Source organism: Mastigoproctus giganteus, chromosome 14 (genome assembly GCF_048544385.1).
Source record: "Mastigoproctus giganteus isolate SK-2022 chromosome 14, ASM4854438v1, whole genome shotgun sequence".
NCBI classification, from domain to species: Eukaryota; Metazoa; Arthropoda; class Arachnida; order Uropygi; family Thelyphonidae; genus Mastigoproctus; species Mastigoproctus giganteus.
The window spans coordinates 92,742,370-92,761,669 of NC_143588.1; positions in this window are offsets into that span (position 1 = coordinate 92,742,370).

A 19,300-nucleotide genomic window follows, 5' to 3' on the forward strand; every position below is an offset into this window, starting at 1 on the left:
GGTGCAAAATATGTCTTTATAAGGTGCTTGTGTGATTAATCTTTCCGTTTAGTTTGTTTGTTTGTTTTTTTCAGATGGTAATGGAATGGTCTTAATTCTTACAAAAAAAAAAAATTGCCTTTTTGCAACAAGTTTCCCTGGTATAGCACTACTTTCAAACAGATGGCCTGCCAATAGGTTAACTGGGCATTTGTTTAAAAGATGAGACTGGTATGACAGCCTGTTTCAAGTCTAACTGGTATCTCATTAGATAGTAAGGGGCTCTAGTGACAATACTAGACAAAAATGGATACAAAATTAGTTTTCAAAGTTGTAATATAGCTACAGCTGTCTGTTGCATTATTAGGGCAACTCTTCACAAAGGCAAGTTTGTTCCACTATGGGAATTAAATCCTGCTTGCCCACAAATAGATGAATGACAAGATAATCTTTATAAATGTTTAGAGATGCAAATAAGTTACTTTTTTGTGCTCTTCTAAAACTGCTCAACCACAAGGTATACCTCACTAAAATGGAAAAATTTTAAAATCTGGCACCTCTCAATCCAGATATATTTCAGTTAATCCTAAGCTAGAACTCTGACTGCACTAAATAAATAAAGGAAATGCTGAAGTTTTGTTGGTTTTAAGCGAATCAACTTGACAATATGATAAAAGAGAGGAAAAACTACTTTTCAAAGCTCAATTCTGTATTTTATTTTTATTAAAATGATAACAAAATTATTCTCTGTAAATCAGTTGCTAAAATTTATATGTTTAATTCTGTCATTTCAGACTATGCATTGTTTATTTTTAACAATAACGCACTTTGACTTCAAAAAATAAAAACTGCACAAAATCTAAAATACACAAATGATGCATAAAAAAAGTCAAAAAACAATGCTTTGAACACTTTCTTGATTATTTAAACCACAAAATGTATTTAAATATGAAAAAAAATGAAAATACAATTTTTAAAAAAAATTCATTTTTAGGCTATTTCAGAATTGATGTTACATACTGAGTATTTAAACTGTATATACATTTTAGTTAATATGCAGATTTTTTATTATTAAAATTTAAAACAAAATCACCTTTTGAACACATACTATGACAAATTTTAAGATTTTACAGTGTCTTATCTATTTTGGTTTATTAAAATGGATTAAGAATAAAAAGTAATGAGTTTTCAACATATGAACAAACATAATGGAATTACCTAAACACTGGTAGGCAATTATACAGTAGTCTGCAGATTCCTCACCGAGTTTAATAAAAGGTGCACTGCAACTTTCACATTTTATGAAGAGGAGTGGTGTATATACTGATTTATATATACATATATATATATATATATATAAAAAAGCAAATGATTGATGAGGCAGAAATCAGCACCACAGCATTAATAGAAACAACTGACACTTTGGCATTATTTAGGAACAATTCACACTTTGGCATTAAGGCACATGTTTATTTTAAGCAGGTTAAGCATCTGGAGGGATCAAATGGCAGGGATAACATCAGAATTTTGATTGTAGGCCTTAAGTATATATTATCACTTTAATCACTAAATATATTAGTGATAGACTCTAGACAAAATTCACACGGGGGAAATATTCTCCTGTGTATTCAGACTGGATAACCCCGAAATTCTGACATGGGCCATGACTATGGAAACAATTTTGGATGAATTGATTATGCAGGATGAAACTGTACCAGAAAGTCCAGTACAAACAGGCATTCGTTTAGAACATCTTTCCTACGTAGGCCAAAGCCATGAAGGTGATTTTGACAGGGACGAGGTAGGTCTTGCTGTTGCAACTTTGTGTGATGGCAAATGGACTGGACCTATTAGAAGTTACTATTGTTAAAAGAATCTGGAGCACCTGCCCCCAACTGATGATGAACCTCTTTAATGCCTGCTTACAATATGGATCCTTCCCCTCTCCTTGGAAAAAAGCAAATCTTAAATTACTCATTAAGAATCCCAACAAAACAGCAAATCAGGCAATTCATACCGCCCAATCACTTTACTTCCAGTCTTCTTCGGAAAAATACTAGAGAAGCTGATTGTAGCGAGATTCCAAAAGCACTATAAAGAAAGAAACCTAAATTACAGATATCAGTTTGGCTTCACTGCTGGGATGTCGACAGTGGATGCCATTAACCTAGTTATTAATGTTTCAGCCTCCAATGAAAAGTATGTGTTCTCGGATTCCTTGTGGACTTCAAAGGGGCCTTTGACATTGTTTGGTGGCCAAGTGGCCTGGAGAGGTTCCGAGAGATCGGCCTCTCCGTGCCTATTTATCGTTTCATTACGGATTATTTCCAGAATGGTTCACTTGAGGTCTCCGGTGGATCCTGCTATGTTGCGAGACCTGTGACTCGCGATTGCCCTCAGAGATCAGTTCTCGGACCAGTATACTGGAACATGGTCCTTGATCGGTGGCTGGCAACTGAACATAGTTGCACTACTAAGGTCGCTTACACAGACGATTTAATTATCCTTGTTTCTGGAAACTCCAGACTACAACTTGAAATCTGTGCTAATGAGGTCCTATCAGACCTAGATGAGTGGTGTAGTACACATAAATTAACTATTACTGTTCCCAAACATAAATCCTTCTCAAGCTGTACTACAAATGCATATTTATTCCCATTGTCTGCTATGCTGCGGGTGCTTGGGGCCCTAGTATACGCAGAGTCATGGTGGAAAAAATCTTAACTCAAGCTAAGGGCTTCTTCCCGATTGCAACTTCAAGAGCGTATTGCACGATTTCAACATCAGCACTACAGGTAATCAACGGCAAACTGCCAAATAAATAACCAGTACTGTACAATTACTTTCAGTATTGTAGAAGGAAGGTTATTGCAGCAGTTCAACCAATTTTCTATTAACCTGGCGTGCCAGTGAAAGAACACAACACTAGATTAAGAATCCAGGAATGGCAAAATGAATGGACTAATGCCAACACTGGAAGAATGACTACCCTTTTTATACCTCAGGTTGCCAAATTTGACAAAAAACATTGGCCCTGGTTTAACCCATGTCTTCACCTAAACTCAAAGTTACTAACTGTGGTTTTGGTTGTGTCTCCTCTATGTAAATATGGCTCAGAGGAGACAGTCCAATATGTAATCTTAGAATGTCAATTTAAACTTCAAACATTGATGGAAGTTTATGATGTAAATAACTTTACCAAGTTTTTAGAATGTAAAGAAAATTATCAGGCACTGGCTAACTTCGCAGACAAGGCTTTCAGCAGAAGGAAAGGACTTGCTGACCGAGAATAATTAAGTAATAATTATTCTCAGTCAGCAAGTCCTTTCCTTGTATACTGCCTTGGTATTAATCGCATTGTTACAGGACCTCTGATGAAATTTATTTGTGTTTATTGCCAGATGACAATATTAGTGTTTAGTATATATAAGTCGATGTGCCAGGTTCACTGTTGGGTGGGCGGTGTCCTGGGACTTTGGCCTCTAATAAGGTGCATAAATTGTAAGATGACCTCATTGTAACCGAACCGGTAGGTTTTAACTGTCAGTATAAGTTGTGAAGGTTAATGTAGAAAATTGTGCCTTCAACACATTGTAATAACTGAAGAGCAAGAGACTTATTGGTTGTAATCATTCCTGCGAAGTTGGTGGATCAAGATGTTTTGCAAAACCACAAATTGTAAATAATGTACAGTTACTCTTCAGTGGTGGATAGGGGAAATGCTGGACCCAGCAGAAAATAGTAAAATACTTTGAATCTCAAGTCAGGGGCGTATGCTTATTGTCCCCTTAACCATGTGTATAAGTGAATCTGTAAAATGTTCCTAGGTCTATCTAAAAAAAAAAAAACTTAAAAACCTGGTCATCATTCCTCACCTTACGATGATAACTGGATACAACTGTGTTCGGAGTTGTAACTTTTTAGAATTTGTGAATAGTATGACGTCACAATCATGCTTCTTGAAGTTACTACTGGAAAAAGTATGATTGCAACAATTTCATTTTTCGTCTCGCATTTTCGTTTCATTCCATCGTTAGGTGCCTCCAACACCTGCATAAGCCCCAGGCTTCTTTGCACCATAATAATAATAATAACTAGCAATTGATAAGGTTGTCAAAAATTACAAAATTCCATAAATACTTCTTTTTTTTTTTTTTTCAGATTTTTTTATATATTTTCTTTTATGTTTATACACAAAATAACATTTTTATTTCATAAAATAACAAATCATTCCAGAAACAAATTCAGCTAGTATTTATTGAATAATTCCACAAGTCTTCTAATCTCCGTTCCCTAATTCTTCTTTTCATCCACTTCATCAACTTATACATTCTTGTAAGGATTTCTCTTAATTCACTAAGTTTTGTCCAAAATTCAGAATCGAAAAGTATGTCAAATGGAAATGACATTTGGATACTCATAACTTCTTAATCTTTATTTTTATTATCTTCTTTTATTGAAAATGAAATGGTATCTTAAAATATACCTATTTCTTGAATAAATACAAAATTAACAAAAGAATTTATTAATCAAGAATATTAAGAATGCAATGATATTTTATAAAAATTATTGTTAAAAATTTCTAATAAGACATCCCATTAACTTATAAACTGCGAATGAACTTTTCCGAGTTTAAATTGTATGATTCCCACTGATAAGAATTCATGATGGGAATATACTGACATATTCCTCATTTCTTCGTCAGCTTCTTTTATTGGAAATAGAATGGTAGCTTAAAATATATGTATTTATTGAATAAAAACATAATTAGCAAAAGAAATATACAATAAATAATCAAGAATATTAAGAATGCAACCACATTTTATAAAAATTATTTTTAAAAATATCTAATAAGACATCCCATGCGAATGAAGTTTAAATGGTATGGTTTAAATGGAATTTTAAGTTAGTACACTGGTGCAGTATACAGGTATGCAACCCTGTTATTTATATTATAAATAATATATTATTATTTATTTTTAAATATATTTTAAAAATATATATATGAAATATATAGTATATATATTACTGTAATTTACATAGGTTAACTTTATGTTACTTTGGGCCACTGACTGGGTATAGATGTCCAGGGATCTTAAGTTAAACTAGAGTAAAGTGAAATAACTGACATAGACACAAATATAATTTCAACATGTTTAATTTAAAGGTTTCAGCCAGGGGTTTATACATTATTGCCATTGATAATAAAGATTAATTTTACAAACAAGTTGTGTATGACAGGTACACTCTTTTCGTATGCACAAATTCTAAGCTTTATAATAATTCCCTTTTTCAGCAGGAATAATACCAGTTCTTGGCATTTATCTAGAAATCAGTTAAATTCCCCTCTCCCCTTTTTTTTGTAAATTTGTTAATTCAGCTGGCCACTGCCGCCAAGAAAAGTCATTGTCATGTTCCTGGAACCATTCCATAGTGATTCGGGCTTTGTGCACCGGTGCATTATCCTGCTGGAAATAACCATCTGACTGAGGATATACTATCAACATGAACAGATGCACTTGGTCAGCAACGCTGTTTAGGTACGATGTGGCATTCAAACGTGAAACTATGGGTATCAATGGACCCAACATGTGCCAAGAAAACATTACCCACACCATAACACTGCCCCACCACCTTGAACAGTAGTCGTCAGACATGATGGGTTGTTTTCGCCAAATCCTGAGCTTTCCATCACCACGATCCACCAGGAATTTCAATTCGTCAGACCGAGAAACTATTTTCCAATCCTCGATAATCCAGTGCTGGTATTGCTGTGCCCACAGGAAGCATGCTCTCTTGTTCTTCATTGATAACAAAGGTGCGCAACGTGGCCATCTGCTGCTGTTGTAGCCCATTCGTGACAAAGTGCGACTAGTCCATTACGATATTTTGTTCTGCACATCAAGGTTATATTCTGATGTGATGTGCAACACTGTGGTCCCTCTGTTTGCTTGAACAATTCTAGCCATCCTCCTCTGACATCTCATCAACAAGTGATTTTCTTCCACAGGAATCCCAATGGCACTCCTGTGGAAGAAAATGGGCAGTAAATTGCATTTGTCAATGTTAAACTTCAACTGCCGTTTCTCAGCCCATCGACCAAATTTTCCTAGATCTGGTTGCAGTAACTCACCCTGATGATTGTCGTTAATCACGATATCTAGGTTATATCGTGATTAACGATATAACCTAGATATCGTGATATCTTAGCCAACCTATATATATTATATCGTAGGTTGGCTTAATATAATATATTAAGCCAACCTACGATATCTTAATATCTAGGTTGGCTTAATATCTAGCCAACCTAGATATTAAGCCTGATATACCTTCATTAGTATCATTGATAAATATTGAAAACAACAATTGGCCCAGCACTGAAACCTGGGGAACTCCACTAATAACATTAGTCCACATAGAAACAGTCCCCATTGATAACCACTATTCTTCCACTTAACCTTCCCTTTATTCAAAGCAGTAACTTGCCCTTAATGCCACATTGCTCCTGTTTGTACAGCAGTCTTTTATTTGCAACAATATCAAAAGCCTTACTGATATTCAAATATATGTTGTCAAAATTATTTTTTGCATCCAGTTCCTTGATCACTGCATCGTAGTAACCTATCAGATCGGTTAGACAAGACCACCCCTTGAAAAATCCATTCTGGATTGCAGTATAACTACATGCCCGTCCAAATGGCCTGCATTACTTCTTTAGCAAGTGATTCCATTATTTTCACTGGAACAATGTTAAGCTAACAGGTTTGTAATTGCTGATGGTTATTCACCCCCCCCCCCCCCCCCAAAAAAAATAAGCCTTGTTCTATGTTAGTGATAATTTAAAAAGACAGTAAACTCTGTAAAATCCAGCATTTTACTTTTTTTTTTTTAAGATTCCATCTAAAAAAAAAAAAATGTGACATATGTCTTTATAAGGTACTTGTGTGATTAATCTTGTCGTTTAGTTTATTTTTTCAGATGGTAGATTTAAATTGCACATTTAGACCATAATGCTATGGTCTTAATTCTTACAAAAAAAACAAAAAAAAAAAAAAAAAATTTTCCTTTTTGCAACAAGTTTCCCTGGTATAGCACTACTTTCAAACAGATGGCATTGCCAATAGGTTAACTGGGCATTTGTTTAAAAGATGAGACTGGTATGACAGCCTGTTTCATGTCTAACTGGTATCTCATTAGATAGTAAGGGGGTCCAGTGACAATACTAGACAAAAATGGTTGTAATGTTGTTCAATGTGAACAACATTACAACATTTTGTATACATTTTGTATACTGCCATGTATACATTTTATACTGGCATTGTATACTGCCATGCAGTATACAAAATTAGTTTTCAAAGTTGTAATATAGCTACAGCTGTCTGTTGCATTATTAGGACAACTCTTCACAAAGGCAAGTTTGTTCCACTATGGGAATTAAATCCTGCTTGCCCACAAATAGATGAATGACAAGATAATCTTTATAAATGTTTAGAGATGCAAATAAGTTACTTGTTTGTGCTCTTCTAAAACTGCTCAACCACTAGGTATACCTCACTAAAATGGAAAAATTTTTAAATCTTCACCTCTCAATCCAGATATATTTCAGTTAATCCTAAACTAGAACTCTGACTACACTAAATAAATAAAGGAAATGCTAAAGGTTTTGTTGGTTTTAAGCGAATCAACTTGACAATCTGATAAAAGAGAGGAAAAAAATACTTTTCAAAGCTCTATTCTGTATTTTATTTTTATTAAAATGATAACAAAATTATTCTCTGTAAGTCAGTTTCTAAAATTTATATGATTAATTCTGCCATTTCTGACTAGGCATTGTTTATTTTTAACAATAAAGCACTTTGACTTCGAAAAATAAAAACTGCACAAAATCTAAAATATACAAATGATGTATAAAAAAAGTCAAAAAACAATGCTTTGAACACTTTCTTAAAGATGAGTATTTAAAACACTAAACACAAAATGTATTTAAACATGAAACAAAATGAAAATACAATTTTTAAAAAAATTCATTTTTAAGCTATTTCAGAATTGATGTTACATACTGAGTATTTAAAATTACTGTATATACATTTTAGCTAATATGCAGATTTTTTATTAAAATTTAAAACAAAATCACCTTTGAACACATACTATGACAAATTTTAAGATTTTACAGTGTATTATCTATTTTGGTTTATTAAAATGGATTAAGAATAAAAAGTAATGAGTTTTCAACATATGAACAAACATAATGGAATTACCTAAACACTGGCAGGCAATTATACAGTAGTCTGCAGTTTCCTCACCGAGTTTAATAAAAGGTGCACTGCAACTTTCACATTTTATGAAGAGGAGTGGTGTATATACTAATTTATATATATATATATATAATCATCAAGAATAATACAATAGAGAAGTTATATGCTATAGGGGAGAAGAAAATTAAGAATTAGATTAGATAAGACTGAATTACAATAACATGAATTATGGATCAGGGTCACTGCTATCGCAAAAGTACCCTACAGCCATAATGTATATATAAAATATTATTAGTATAAAATGCACTAAGTAGATGTTTATGCACAGAAATGAACTAATGAAAATACAGTGTACCCTGGGAGCGATATACGTTGTGAATAAAGGGGGAAGAAAGGAACCGGAAAAATAATTGTAACTATAGAAAAGTAAACCAAATTAATTTTTTGAAGAGACGACCTAGGTGGAGATAGCATTGCAGAGTCTTTCATAATTTTTGTGTCATCATCAGAGGTCATCCACCAAAATCATGAAAAAGACAGCAATGCTCTTACTTCTGTTTCCGACATGTTCTGTATGTCAAAGTACACGTGCGAAAGTCCACGTGGTAATATCAATTTTAAATTTTGAATAAAATATGAATAACATTATACCAAGTTTACAATTACATAATGTGTTAAAAAGGTATTGCATACAGAACATGGATGACCTTACAGAAGTAAGCAGAATGCTATGAGAGTAGAAAAAGCAAAGACAAAGGCAAGGAAAATCCGAATGACAAGAACTTACCGCTACAGGCCGGACTGACAGAAAAGACTGTGTCAGTAGGTTACCAGTGTATTTATGCATGGGTATGCTAGCGGCGCCTAGCATTAGACAAATCAGGTGTGTGTTTTTTGAAATAACGTGGGCGGTGAAGCTACGCTAGGTTAAGTACATGATGCTCAAACTGCCCAGGATAGTTAAGAAATATAATAGCTGACAAAGTAACAATAGAAGGCAGCTAAACTTTGTTAAGGTGAAAAATAGATTGGGTAAAGTTAGAAAAATAGAGCCCTGATTTTGCATTCGGTAAACTAATGGCTCACAGGATATAAGATGTAGAGGCTAGTAAAGTAGAAAGATGATTATGGTAGAAATATGTAGTTGGTCTAGGGTGCTTCGGGGTTGCAAACCCGTTCCAATAGTTAGGACCCTGAACGAATTTCTGGGAGTTAGTGCATCATGTATTTAAGGTCAGTTGGGTACAAGGTGGCATAATGTAATATAGTTAAGTTAGCATTAGCATTAGTAGAGGCATTTGATGCAAGAAAGCAAGCTTATGCAGCATCAGCCAAAAAAAAAAAAAAACTCCACTTGCACTTCACCCCACTGTTCGTTCAAAATACCTGTCCAGCTGAGCCTTAAACTTATTTAGGCTATCAACCTCCACTACAAGGGTTGGAAGTCTGTTCCACCAACCAACCACCCGCTGGCTAAAGGCAAACTTCCGCACGTCTATCCTACATCTGTCTTTCTTCAATTTGAATTTATGCCCTCTCAGGTGATTTTTCTGAGCTAGAGGAAGAATCCCATCAGCATTGAACATGCTCAAACCATTCAAGGCTTACACCTCTATCAGATCACCTCGCTGGTGCCTAGTCTCCAGACACTGTAATTTGCAAAACTTAAGCCTTTCTTCGTAAGAGCACCCCTTTGTTCCATTCACTAATCTTGTTGCCCTTCTCTGTACTCGTTCCAGCAGCTCTACATCCTTCTTGAAATGAGGCCTCCAGATCTGCATACAGTACTCTAGGTGTGGCTTGACCATTCCCTTATACAAGGGAATAATCACTTCCTTATCCCTGCTGTAAAAATTCCTGTATATCATTGACAATACACCATGAGCTACTCTTGCAGCCCGTCTGCACTGCTCACAGAACTTCATATCTGCCTGCACAATCACCCCCAAGTCCCTTTCATTCTCTACCACTGTCAGTGTAGTACCACAGAGTTGATACGTTGCTCTGGGATTGCTGTTTCCCATGTGTAGTACTTTACATTTGTAAATGTTAAACTTCATTTGCCACCTCTCAGCCCATCTGCTCAACCTTTCCAGATCCTGTTGCAGTAGCATAGTGTCAGTAGTGTCCTTGACAACCCTGCCAACCTTTGTATCGTCTGCAAACTTGGACATTAAGCTTGATATACCATCATCAATATCATTTATAAATACAGAAAACAGTAATGGACCCAACACTGAGCCCTAAGGGACTCCACTAATAACATTAGTCCACGATGAGCAGTGTCCATTGATTACCACTCTCTGTCTTCTCCCCCTCAACCACCCCTTTATCCATAGCAGCAATTTGCTTCCAATGCCACACTGCTCCAATTTGTGTAGCAGTCTTCCATGTGCAACAGTATCAAAAGCCTTTCTAAGATCCAAGTATATAATATCAAAGCTATTCCCAGCATCCAGTTCTTTTGTGACTGCATCATAGTATCCAATCAAATTGGTCAGGCAAGACTTCCCCTTAACAAAACCATGCTGTGTCCAGACTATAACTGAAGTCTTGTCTAAATGATCCTGCAGTGCTTCTTTAACCAGTGCCTCCATTAATTTTCCTGGAACAGAAGTTAAGCTCACAAGTCTATAATTACTTGTGTCAGCCTTTGATCCTCCTTTGTGAATTGGGGTGACATTTGCACATTTCCAGTCTATGGGTAACTCCCCCGAGTCCAAGGAAGCTCTCATAATTATGGCTAAGGGTTTGCTTACTTCCTTTGCTGCCTCCTTTAATATAACTGGATAGATCCCATCCACCCCGGGTGCCTTTCTTATGTTTATCTTCAACAGTTTCTCCTCCAATTTACTCCAAGTTATTTCAAGATTCTGTAGCTTACTGCTAGAGTTGAATACACCTCTGGCATTCCCCTCGCTGAATAACTCCTCATGTGTGAATGTCGATGCAAAATATTCATTTAGTTTGTTAGCTGCCTGTGCAGGATCATCAACAGTTCACCCATCGATATCAAGTGGAACAATCTGATTCATCCCCTTCCTTCTAGAGTTTACATAAGTAAAGAACTCTTTGCTGTTTTTCTTTACATCCCTTGCCAAAGATATCTCTTAATCTGCCTTTGCCTGCCTAACCTCCTTTGTAACTTGCTTACAGATCAACTTGTATCTATCATAGGCTTCTGTGTCACGTGTTGATTTGTATGTATCCCATGCATTTTTCTTCTCTGCCATATGCCTCATTAGTTCATCTGACATCCATTTTGGCCTAAACCTTGAACAATATTTCTTAGTTGGTATGTAAAGCCTGGTAGCATTCCAAGATAAGTTCTTTGAATGCTTCCCATTTTGAATTTGCTGTTGATAACATCATCAGTTGGTCCCACTGTATAGAATTTAAATACTGTCTCAGTCCATCGTAGTCGCCTTTACGGAAGCAATAACCCTTCCCTTTACCCCTAATGGTAGTTACCTCTTTGAGTAAATCCCACTTCAGTACACTGTGATCACTGCCACCTAGTGGTTCATTTATCTGCAGATTCTTAATGCATGAAGAATCACTGCTGATAATCAAATCAAGAGTATTACTCCCTCTAGTTGCCTCCCGAACATGCTGATGTAGAAAACAATCATCCAATAAATCCACAAAAGCCCTGCTAGTGTGTGAGTAACCAGCCCCCAAATTCCAGTCAATATCTGGGAAATTAAAATACCCCATTATAAGACTCTCTGATTTACTGGCCCACTCTATTTCTCCGTACAGTTTCTTATTATACTCATCAGAGTCATTAGGCCTATAGCACACTCCTACTCTCAATTTTGATCTCCCAATGCTTATGTCACACCAATCTGACTCGACACTGCACTGTCCAGCGATGTCGACTGGCTTCACTTCCTTGGTTTTTATGTATTTCTTAACTAATAGCATAACCCCTCCTCCCTTCCTATCCTGTCTATCCTTTCTGTAGACGTTGTACTCCCCAAATTCCAGTTCTGCATTGCTTATTTCTGTGTGACACCACGTCTCTGAAATCCACACAATATCTGCCTTTGATGTTTTGAGCAATACCTCAAATTCATCAAATTTATTTACTAAACTCCTAGCATTAGTGTACACGCAAGTATACATGCACCTATTTCTATTCTTAGCTACCCTAACACAACCCATGTGTTTACTTGTACCGCAATGGCTCCCAGCAGTCTCTGAAATACCATGCCTCTTGTTTTTCAGGCTTCTGCTCATTCTAATAGAAGCAGTGCAAGAATCTCTTTCACCTCTGCCAGTGGTTACTGTCAATCCATTGGTCTTTGTCTCCCCCCAAGCTAGCAGTTTTCCGACCCACCTAACACTGCCTCGACAGCATCAGCAAAAATTCTTGCACCCTTTCTATTTAAGTGTATCCCATCCCTGTAGAAGCAATCTCTCCTGTTAACAAGTACAGTCCAGGCTGAAAAAAATTCTACCCCTTGAGCCTTGCACAATCTTTCCAGGGCCGAATTGATCGACAAGGCTCTCATCATATACTCCCTCCTATCGTGTCTGGGCAGAATTGCAGACACTTTCAAATTCAACCCTAATTCTCGGCTTTTGTTCAACAGTGACCTGTACTTGTTAAGTAATTCTGCCGGTCTCCGACTGATAATATTATTAGTGCCAACGTGTACAACTATATCACCTTTTGTGCCCTTAAAAGATGATATCCGCTCTACAACGTCATCAACCTTTGTCCCTGGCAGCCATACCCTGGTCCTGTTCCACCTATCCTTTTTACAAAGCATGTTCCCCGTTTCCCTGACAATAGAGTCACCAACAACTACTAGTTCCTTCGGGACCAGCGCATTCTGTTTTGGGGGTTGTCTCTGTGTTACGCGATGCCCAAGTGCAAGCTCTGGCGTTGATGTGGGCAGCTGAGTGCTTGATGAGCCCCTCAATTTAGTTTCTTCAAGGGCATCCACAATGTCATTCAAGCTCTCATATAGGCCCACAAGAACGCCGAGTTGTTGCCTGATATCGATACACTCCTTGCATCGCGCACACACACAAAGACATCCATCCCCCTTGGCAGTATCATGTCCCGTACCCGATTGCTCTGCAAACTGCTCTGCACTTGTTCAGATTACGAACCTAAAGGGGGGGGGATAAATTGAAATTGAGTAAGGACAGATGTAGAATAGATGTGCGGAAATTTGCCTTTAGCCAACGGGTGGTTAATTGCTGGAACAAACTTCCATCTGTCGTTGTGGAAGTTGATAGGTTAAACAAATTCAAGGAGGAAGTGGACAAACTTTTAGAGAGAATGGATGTGTGAACATTTTTTTTAAATTTTGTTTTGGTTGATGCTCCATAAGCTTGCTTTCTTGCATCAAATGCGTCTACTAATGCTAATGTTAAGTTGTTCAATACCAGTGCAACTCGTTGTGTGGGCAAAGTTGTCCTGTTATGAGAATAAAGGATTGAATAATAAACAAAATACAAATTTTGGTTTTAAATGAGTTTTAGGGGTACTGGATAACGTAAGTAAATAATACTACCTTAAATGTTATATATCCGTTGAGTGTTTCTAAAACTAATTGTAAACATTTATAAAGTTATTAATTTCCATTGTACATATACGAAGATTTACAGGGTGTCTCAAAAATATTGGTACAAACGTTTAGGGGAGGTAGGTAACATCTAAAGGAATGTGAATCGCATAGGAACATATAACCGGTAACGTCACGGGAAAGTAGTAGCAGAGGCACAAGAAGCAGAAATGACACAAGACAGTAATTAGTTCCAAACATTTATTTGACATAATATTAACAATGGAGTACGAGATGGATGCTCGAATGATGTTACAACAGATGCTCGAAGGTCCCACCATGAGACGCGATGATATCGAGGCAGGATGAATTGGCGGACACGGTCGAACATACCTGGAGTTTTTTGACAATGGCAGCAGCGCAGACGAGTCTCGCCACGACATTGTTTTCCGCCTGCACAGACGATTCATACACGATAGACTGAGGGCCCCCCACAGAAAGAAATCAAGGGTGGATAAATGAGGTGACCGTGGCGGCCAGGCAACGGGTCCAAGACGACCAATCCCTCAAAGCCCAAAACGCCTGTTCAAATGGTCACGAACACACCTTCCATAATGGGCAGGCGCCCCGTCATGACGAAACCAAATGTTGCGTTTCACATTTGCTGGAACAATGTCAAGCAACCCTAGTAGAACTTGTTCAAGAAAGATCTGATATTTAGCGGAGTTCATGAGTGATGGTAACAGGTATGGGCCGACTAAGCAGTCACCGACCATACCTGCCCACACATTTATTGCCAAGCGATGTTCTGCCGCTCGGAGGCGCACACCGTGTGGGTCCTCTGCTAATCCATACACTAGGTGCATGTCTGCCCAGCTCACAGTTTGTACATCGATGCATGCTCTTCGTGCGGCGACTACTGCTTGAATGAGTAAATCAGAAATTTTCCGTCTCGCGAACTGATGAACAGCGCCGTGTACCGACATACGGTGACGTTTCCGGTTATGGGTCACGATGCTATTCATATTCCTTTAGATGTTGCTTACCTCCCCTACACGTTTGTACCAATATTTTTAAGACACTCTGTTGTGTCAGTCTCCGAACATTTTTATCACACTCCGTATTTTGAAAACAGTTAAACCGTAGTTTATCACGAAAATAAAGAAATTTTAACTTAAAATATAAAGAGATTTTATCTCGTGACGTTGCTAAACAAAAGCAAGTTCAGCCTTAGTAGTTTTAAGTTAAATTGCTTTTATTAAAATATTTAAACTTTCATAAAACAAACTTATTTGTGTGAGCGTGTAGCTGATGTATTGTGGTTTCTTCACTAACTCGGATAATCGACGTTTCGGATAAGTGAATTCCCGCTATGTTTTTTTATTATGATCATCGTATATTGAAGTGTTGGTAAGAATGCCGTACTCCACACTCCTGGTGGAAAAGACGTGGGTTCGAATCCCGTCGATGATTTTTATGGGCCTTTTTCCCAACACGGCTGAGTTAGTTGGTCTCGGGCGAGGGTGGAATGGTTTTTTCTCCCTGAAACTCGGAGTTAACCGTCTACAGGAATGTGGCCTTACTTGCCGATGCTCATAACACCAATAACAAGAGAATTGTCCAACACAACTACGTGCGAACGACCTACGATACGTAATATTCTCGTAAAAGGAAGCAGTTATGTGGATCAATTGGTACGGGTTCGTGATCCTAGTTGCTTTAACATGTTCATGGAACTTATGAATCCTTGTACGTTAAAATAGTCTTTCATAGCCTATTTCAAAAAAATAAAAAAAATTAAAATAATTCTGTATTAATGTATCCTGCAGGTAACGTATTTAACCTGTTGTACATTTAAGAGTCATCGGCAGGTGTTAAAAACGTTTCAATTTTCAGATATTAATAAAATTCATGGATAATAATATAACGATATTTTTATTTTATTTTATTAATAATAATTATATATCGGTTATTGAAAGTATTGGTCTTTGATGACTAAAGTAGGATATATAATTTTTAATACAACAACCCCAGGGGCTCACATCTGTGACTATGGACTTGGTGCGCCCATGTTCCTCAGCTGGACATAATCATCATTCCCTTTTTTTAGTGAATCCCGTTTTATTTCTGTCTTAAGGTACTCAATTATCTTTTTTATTTTTGGCTGGTGCAGCTTAAGCTCATGCTTCTTTGCACCATACGGCTAATAACTTGAAACCAGATGCGAATTTTCAAATGAACACATTTCTGTTTCCGAAAGTGTTTTTCCTATCTTAATATTTCTCTTTCTAAATTCGTTAGCTTTCCAACGATACGTCCACGTTATCCCGTTTATTAGGTGAGAAAATTTCCTCGATCACACGTTCATATTTTCCACTATCCTGGAAAAGCTACTGCAATTTTTAGAGATTTGAAACTTTTTCCTCTAGTATAGAACTAAGATGAAGCTGCGTGCATTATTTCATTCAATTTAGCCCACTGAAAGAAAAATTAAACTGAAAGAAATTTTCGTAACGCTGTTCGAACGATGCTTTTTCGTTACAATTTTTTTTGCAATAAAGAAAGTAAAAACGTTTATAACGTCTCTCTCTCTCTCTGTGTCATTTTCTAACCAAGGCCGGATTTACCAAGACGCGGTTGGTCAGTTGGCCCGGGGCTCCAAAATTATGGAGGTCCCCAATATCGAAGTTAACGTTAATCAGTAAAATATGTGCTCCAGGTCCCCAGACTGCCTGAATACTGTATTATTTCTACACTGGTGCGCAAAAATTTAAGAACCAGTCAGGTTTTTACTTCTAGCTTCTCATAGGAATGGCCTGGACATGGGAAAAGCATACCAAAGGAACCTCCTGAGGTACAGAAATGATGAAGGAATCAACACCGACACAACAACGGAAACAAAACGGTATATTTTCTGGTGGGTGTGAACGTGCCCCTAGGTGTCTCCCCAGAGCGTTCCATATGTGTTCGATAGGGTTTAGACCGGTGGAACGGGCGGGCCAATTCATACGAACAATGTCCTCACATTCAGAAAGCATATTCACAGCTGCAGTGCGATGGGGTGTGGCGTTATCGTCCATAAACACGAACTCGGGGCCAAAGGCACCTCGGAATACACGCACACGGTTAAAGATTACCTCAGCTAACATATAAAACCAGTATCTGCAGTTGTGTACGTCCATCCAAGATAACGCTTCCCCAGACGAGAACACCTCGACCGCTATATCGATCCCTTTCTGTGATGTTTGCGGGGTGATACCGTGTGCCAACCTCTCGCCAGATTAGCTGAAGTCCAGAATCGCTGCTGAGAATGAATCTACTCTCATCATTAAAGAATACCTGAAGTAAAATTTTTGTGGTTGTAACCTTTAGAAATAGTGATGGACCTTAATTTGCACACCTGGGTTGTTTTGTTCTTGATGTGTCCTCTATGCAATATTATCAGCCGGTATGTTATCTGAAGGTTTTAGACCATAAACGTCATAATACAAGGGTTTTTTGTTTATTTTTATTTATTTTTTTTTTTTGTTATTAATAACCTATTATCTTATGTTTTTAATATACAGATGGTAGATGTGTTTGGCCCGATATTTGTTCAGTCAAGTCACCAGTTTTTGAATCTGGATCAATTTGAGCTTTTTCTAAAATTTTCACGTGTATCAAATACACCGACAATGCAATATTATTTGTTAAAAATATTTTATTAGCAGCCATCAAAAAATCTATAATAGAAACCTGTTAGGTGACCAGCACCTTATCAATAACTTGTAAATAAATGCCTTCCCCAAACAAAATGCTCGAAATATCCTTAAATCAAAATTTTGGGAGCTGCTAGAAATTTCACACTGATTTAATTTTAATGTTGTTGGAGCTTAGGAGCAATAGCGACCAAGGCTATGTGGTGTGTATTGCTCTGTGTATATTGTCTGTAAATTGGGCGTGTTCTGAAGTCGATTTTCTGTTTTGCTGGACGAAAAACGAGAATTTCCGGGAGAAAAAACCACGTGACCATCGCCTGCGAACGACTAACTCGGCCACGTTGGAAAAAAGGCCCATAAAAATTCATCCCTTCATCGATGAGACTCGAACTGAGGTCTTTTTCAACCGGTGTCGGTAGGATGCGCTCCGTGAAAACTGGTCAACGTGTTGTAGTTCAAACTTCCTCGATACTGAACTTTTAGAAATTAGAGGCATCACCAACTTCAATCGAAGAACTACCTGACTTTCCGCGAGGAAAAACAAACACGGCTGACACCAAATAACTCAGGTACGGTTTGAAAAAAAAAAGCAAAAAAAAAACATAAAAAATTGCTGGCGTCCACTGTGAATGATGGCTCCATCTATTGGTCAAATGTGCAACTTCAATTTTACTCTATATTTGAAATTTAACGCCTTTTACATTTCTAAAAGTAACTTCCCAAAGTTTAAGATTATTGATCAATGGGAAAATTAAAATTTATTTTTTCTAGTATCAAAGAAAAAAAAGAGAGACAATATTTACAAATAAATATATTTTTCTTGACAAAAAAAATGTATATTTATATACACACACACAAAATTATAATGTGGGGGTTATTCTGTTATTTACCCCAACAACAAAGCCTTCAACGTCGATTGTCAACCCCTCTTCTTCTAACTGGAGCACCAGCAGCTCACAGAGGGCGCAGAGAAAAATCATTATAAACGCCACCAGTATTCCTGAGCGTCCTGTAAGTAAAGCATCTTCGTCTGGAAAAGAACAAAAAAAAAAAAAATGTTAGAATATTACAATGATCCTCGTGTCGTGGGAAGTTTCACTGGATTACAAACAGCTACAACGTGTTAATGTCCATGACACGTTGCCTGCCCACGTCTGTTTAATTGAAAAAGAACTCAAGGCGTGACGTGTAGGAGGAGAGCGTCAATTACGTGTTAAGTGGTTAGGATATCCAGCGTCCTACAACTGTTGGGTTCCAGCTAAAGATGTTCTTCTTCACCCTACAAAGTAACGCGAGCGTGGATTTCCATCCCCACAATACACACTCTAATTTTACTGTTGTCTTGCCCGATTCTACAGCTCTGAGTGGTAAGGGGGAGGTTGCGTTGGCAGAAATCCACGTTCCTAATTCCTGGAACAATATTTCCGAAGGCTGGGCTGAGTTTGCAACTTTGCTAAAAGAACTTTCACCCAGGAACACAGAGGTTTACGAAAATTCGGTAAATTTATTGACCATAAGTGTAGTCTTAATGCTAATTCAGAGCTTAAAGTACGCAGTCAGAACGGAGACAAACGCCAAAAATATCAGGACATCTTCAATGATGCAGATGACAATGTCAGAATTAGATTTGTTCGCACAGCCGGCTACTAATCTGTGCATCGCACGGTCTTCCTACGTATCCCACTTTAGTCATCAAAGACCAATACTTTCAGTAAGCTATATGTAATTATTATTAATAAAATAAATTATTTTATTTTATTAACATCTGAAAATTGAAACGTTTTTAACACCTGCCGATGACTCTTAAATGTACAACATATTCAATATGTTACCTGCAGGATACAGT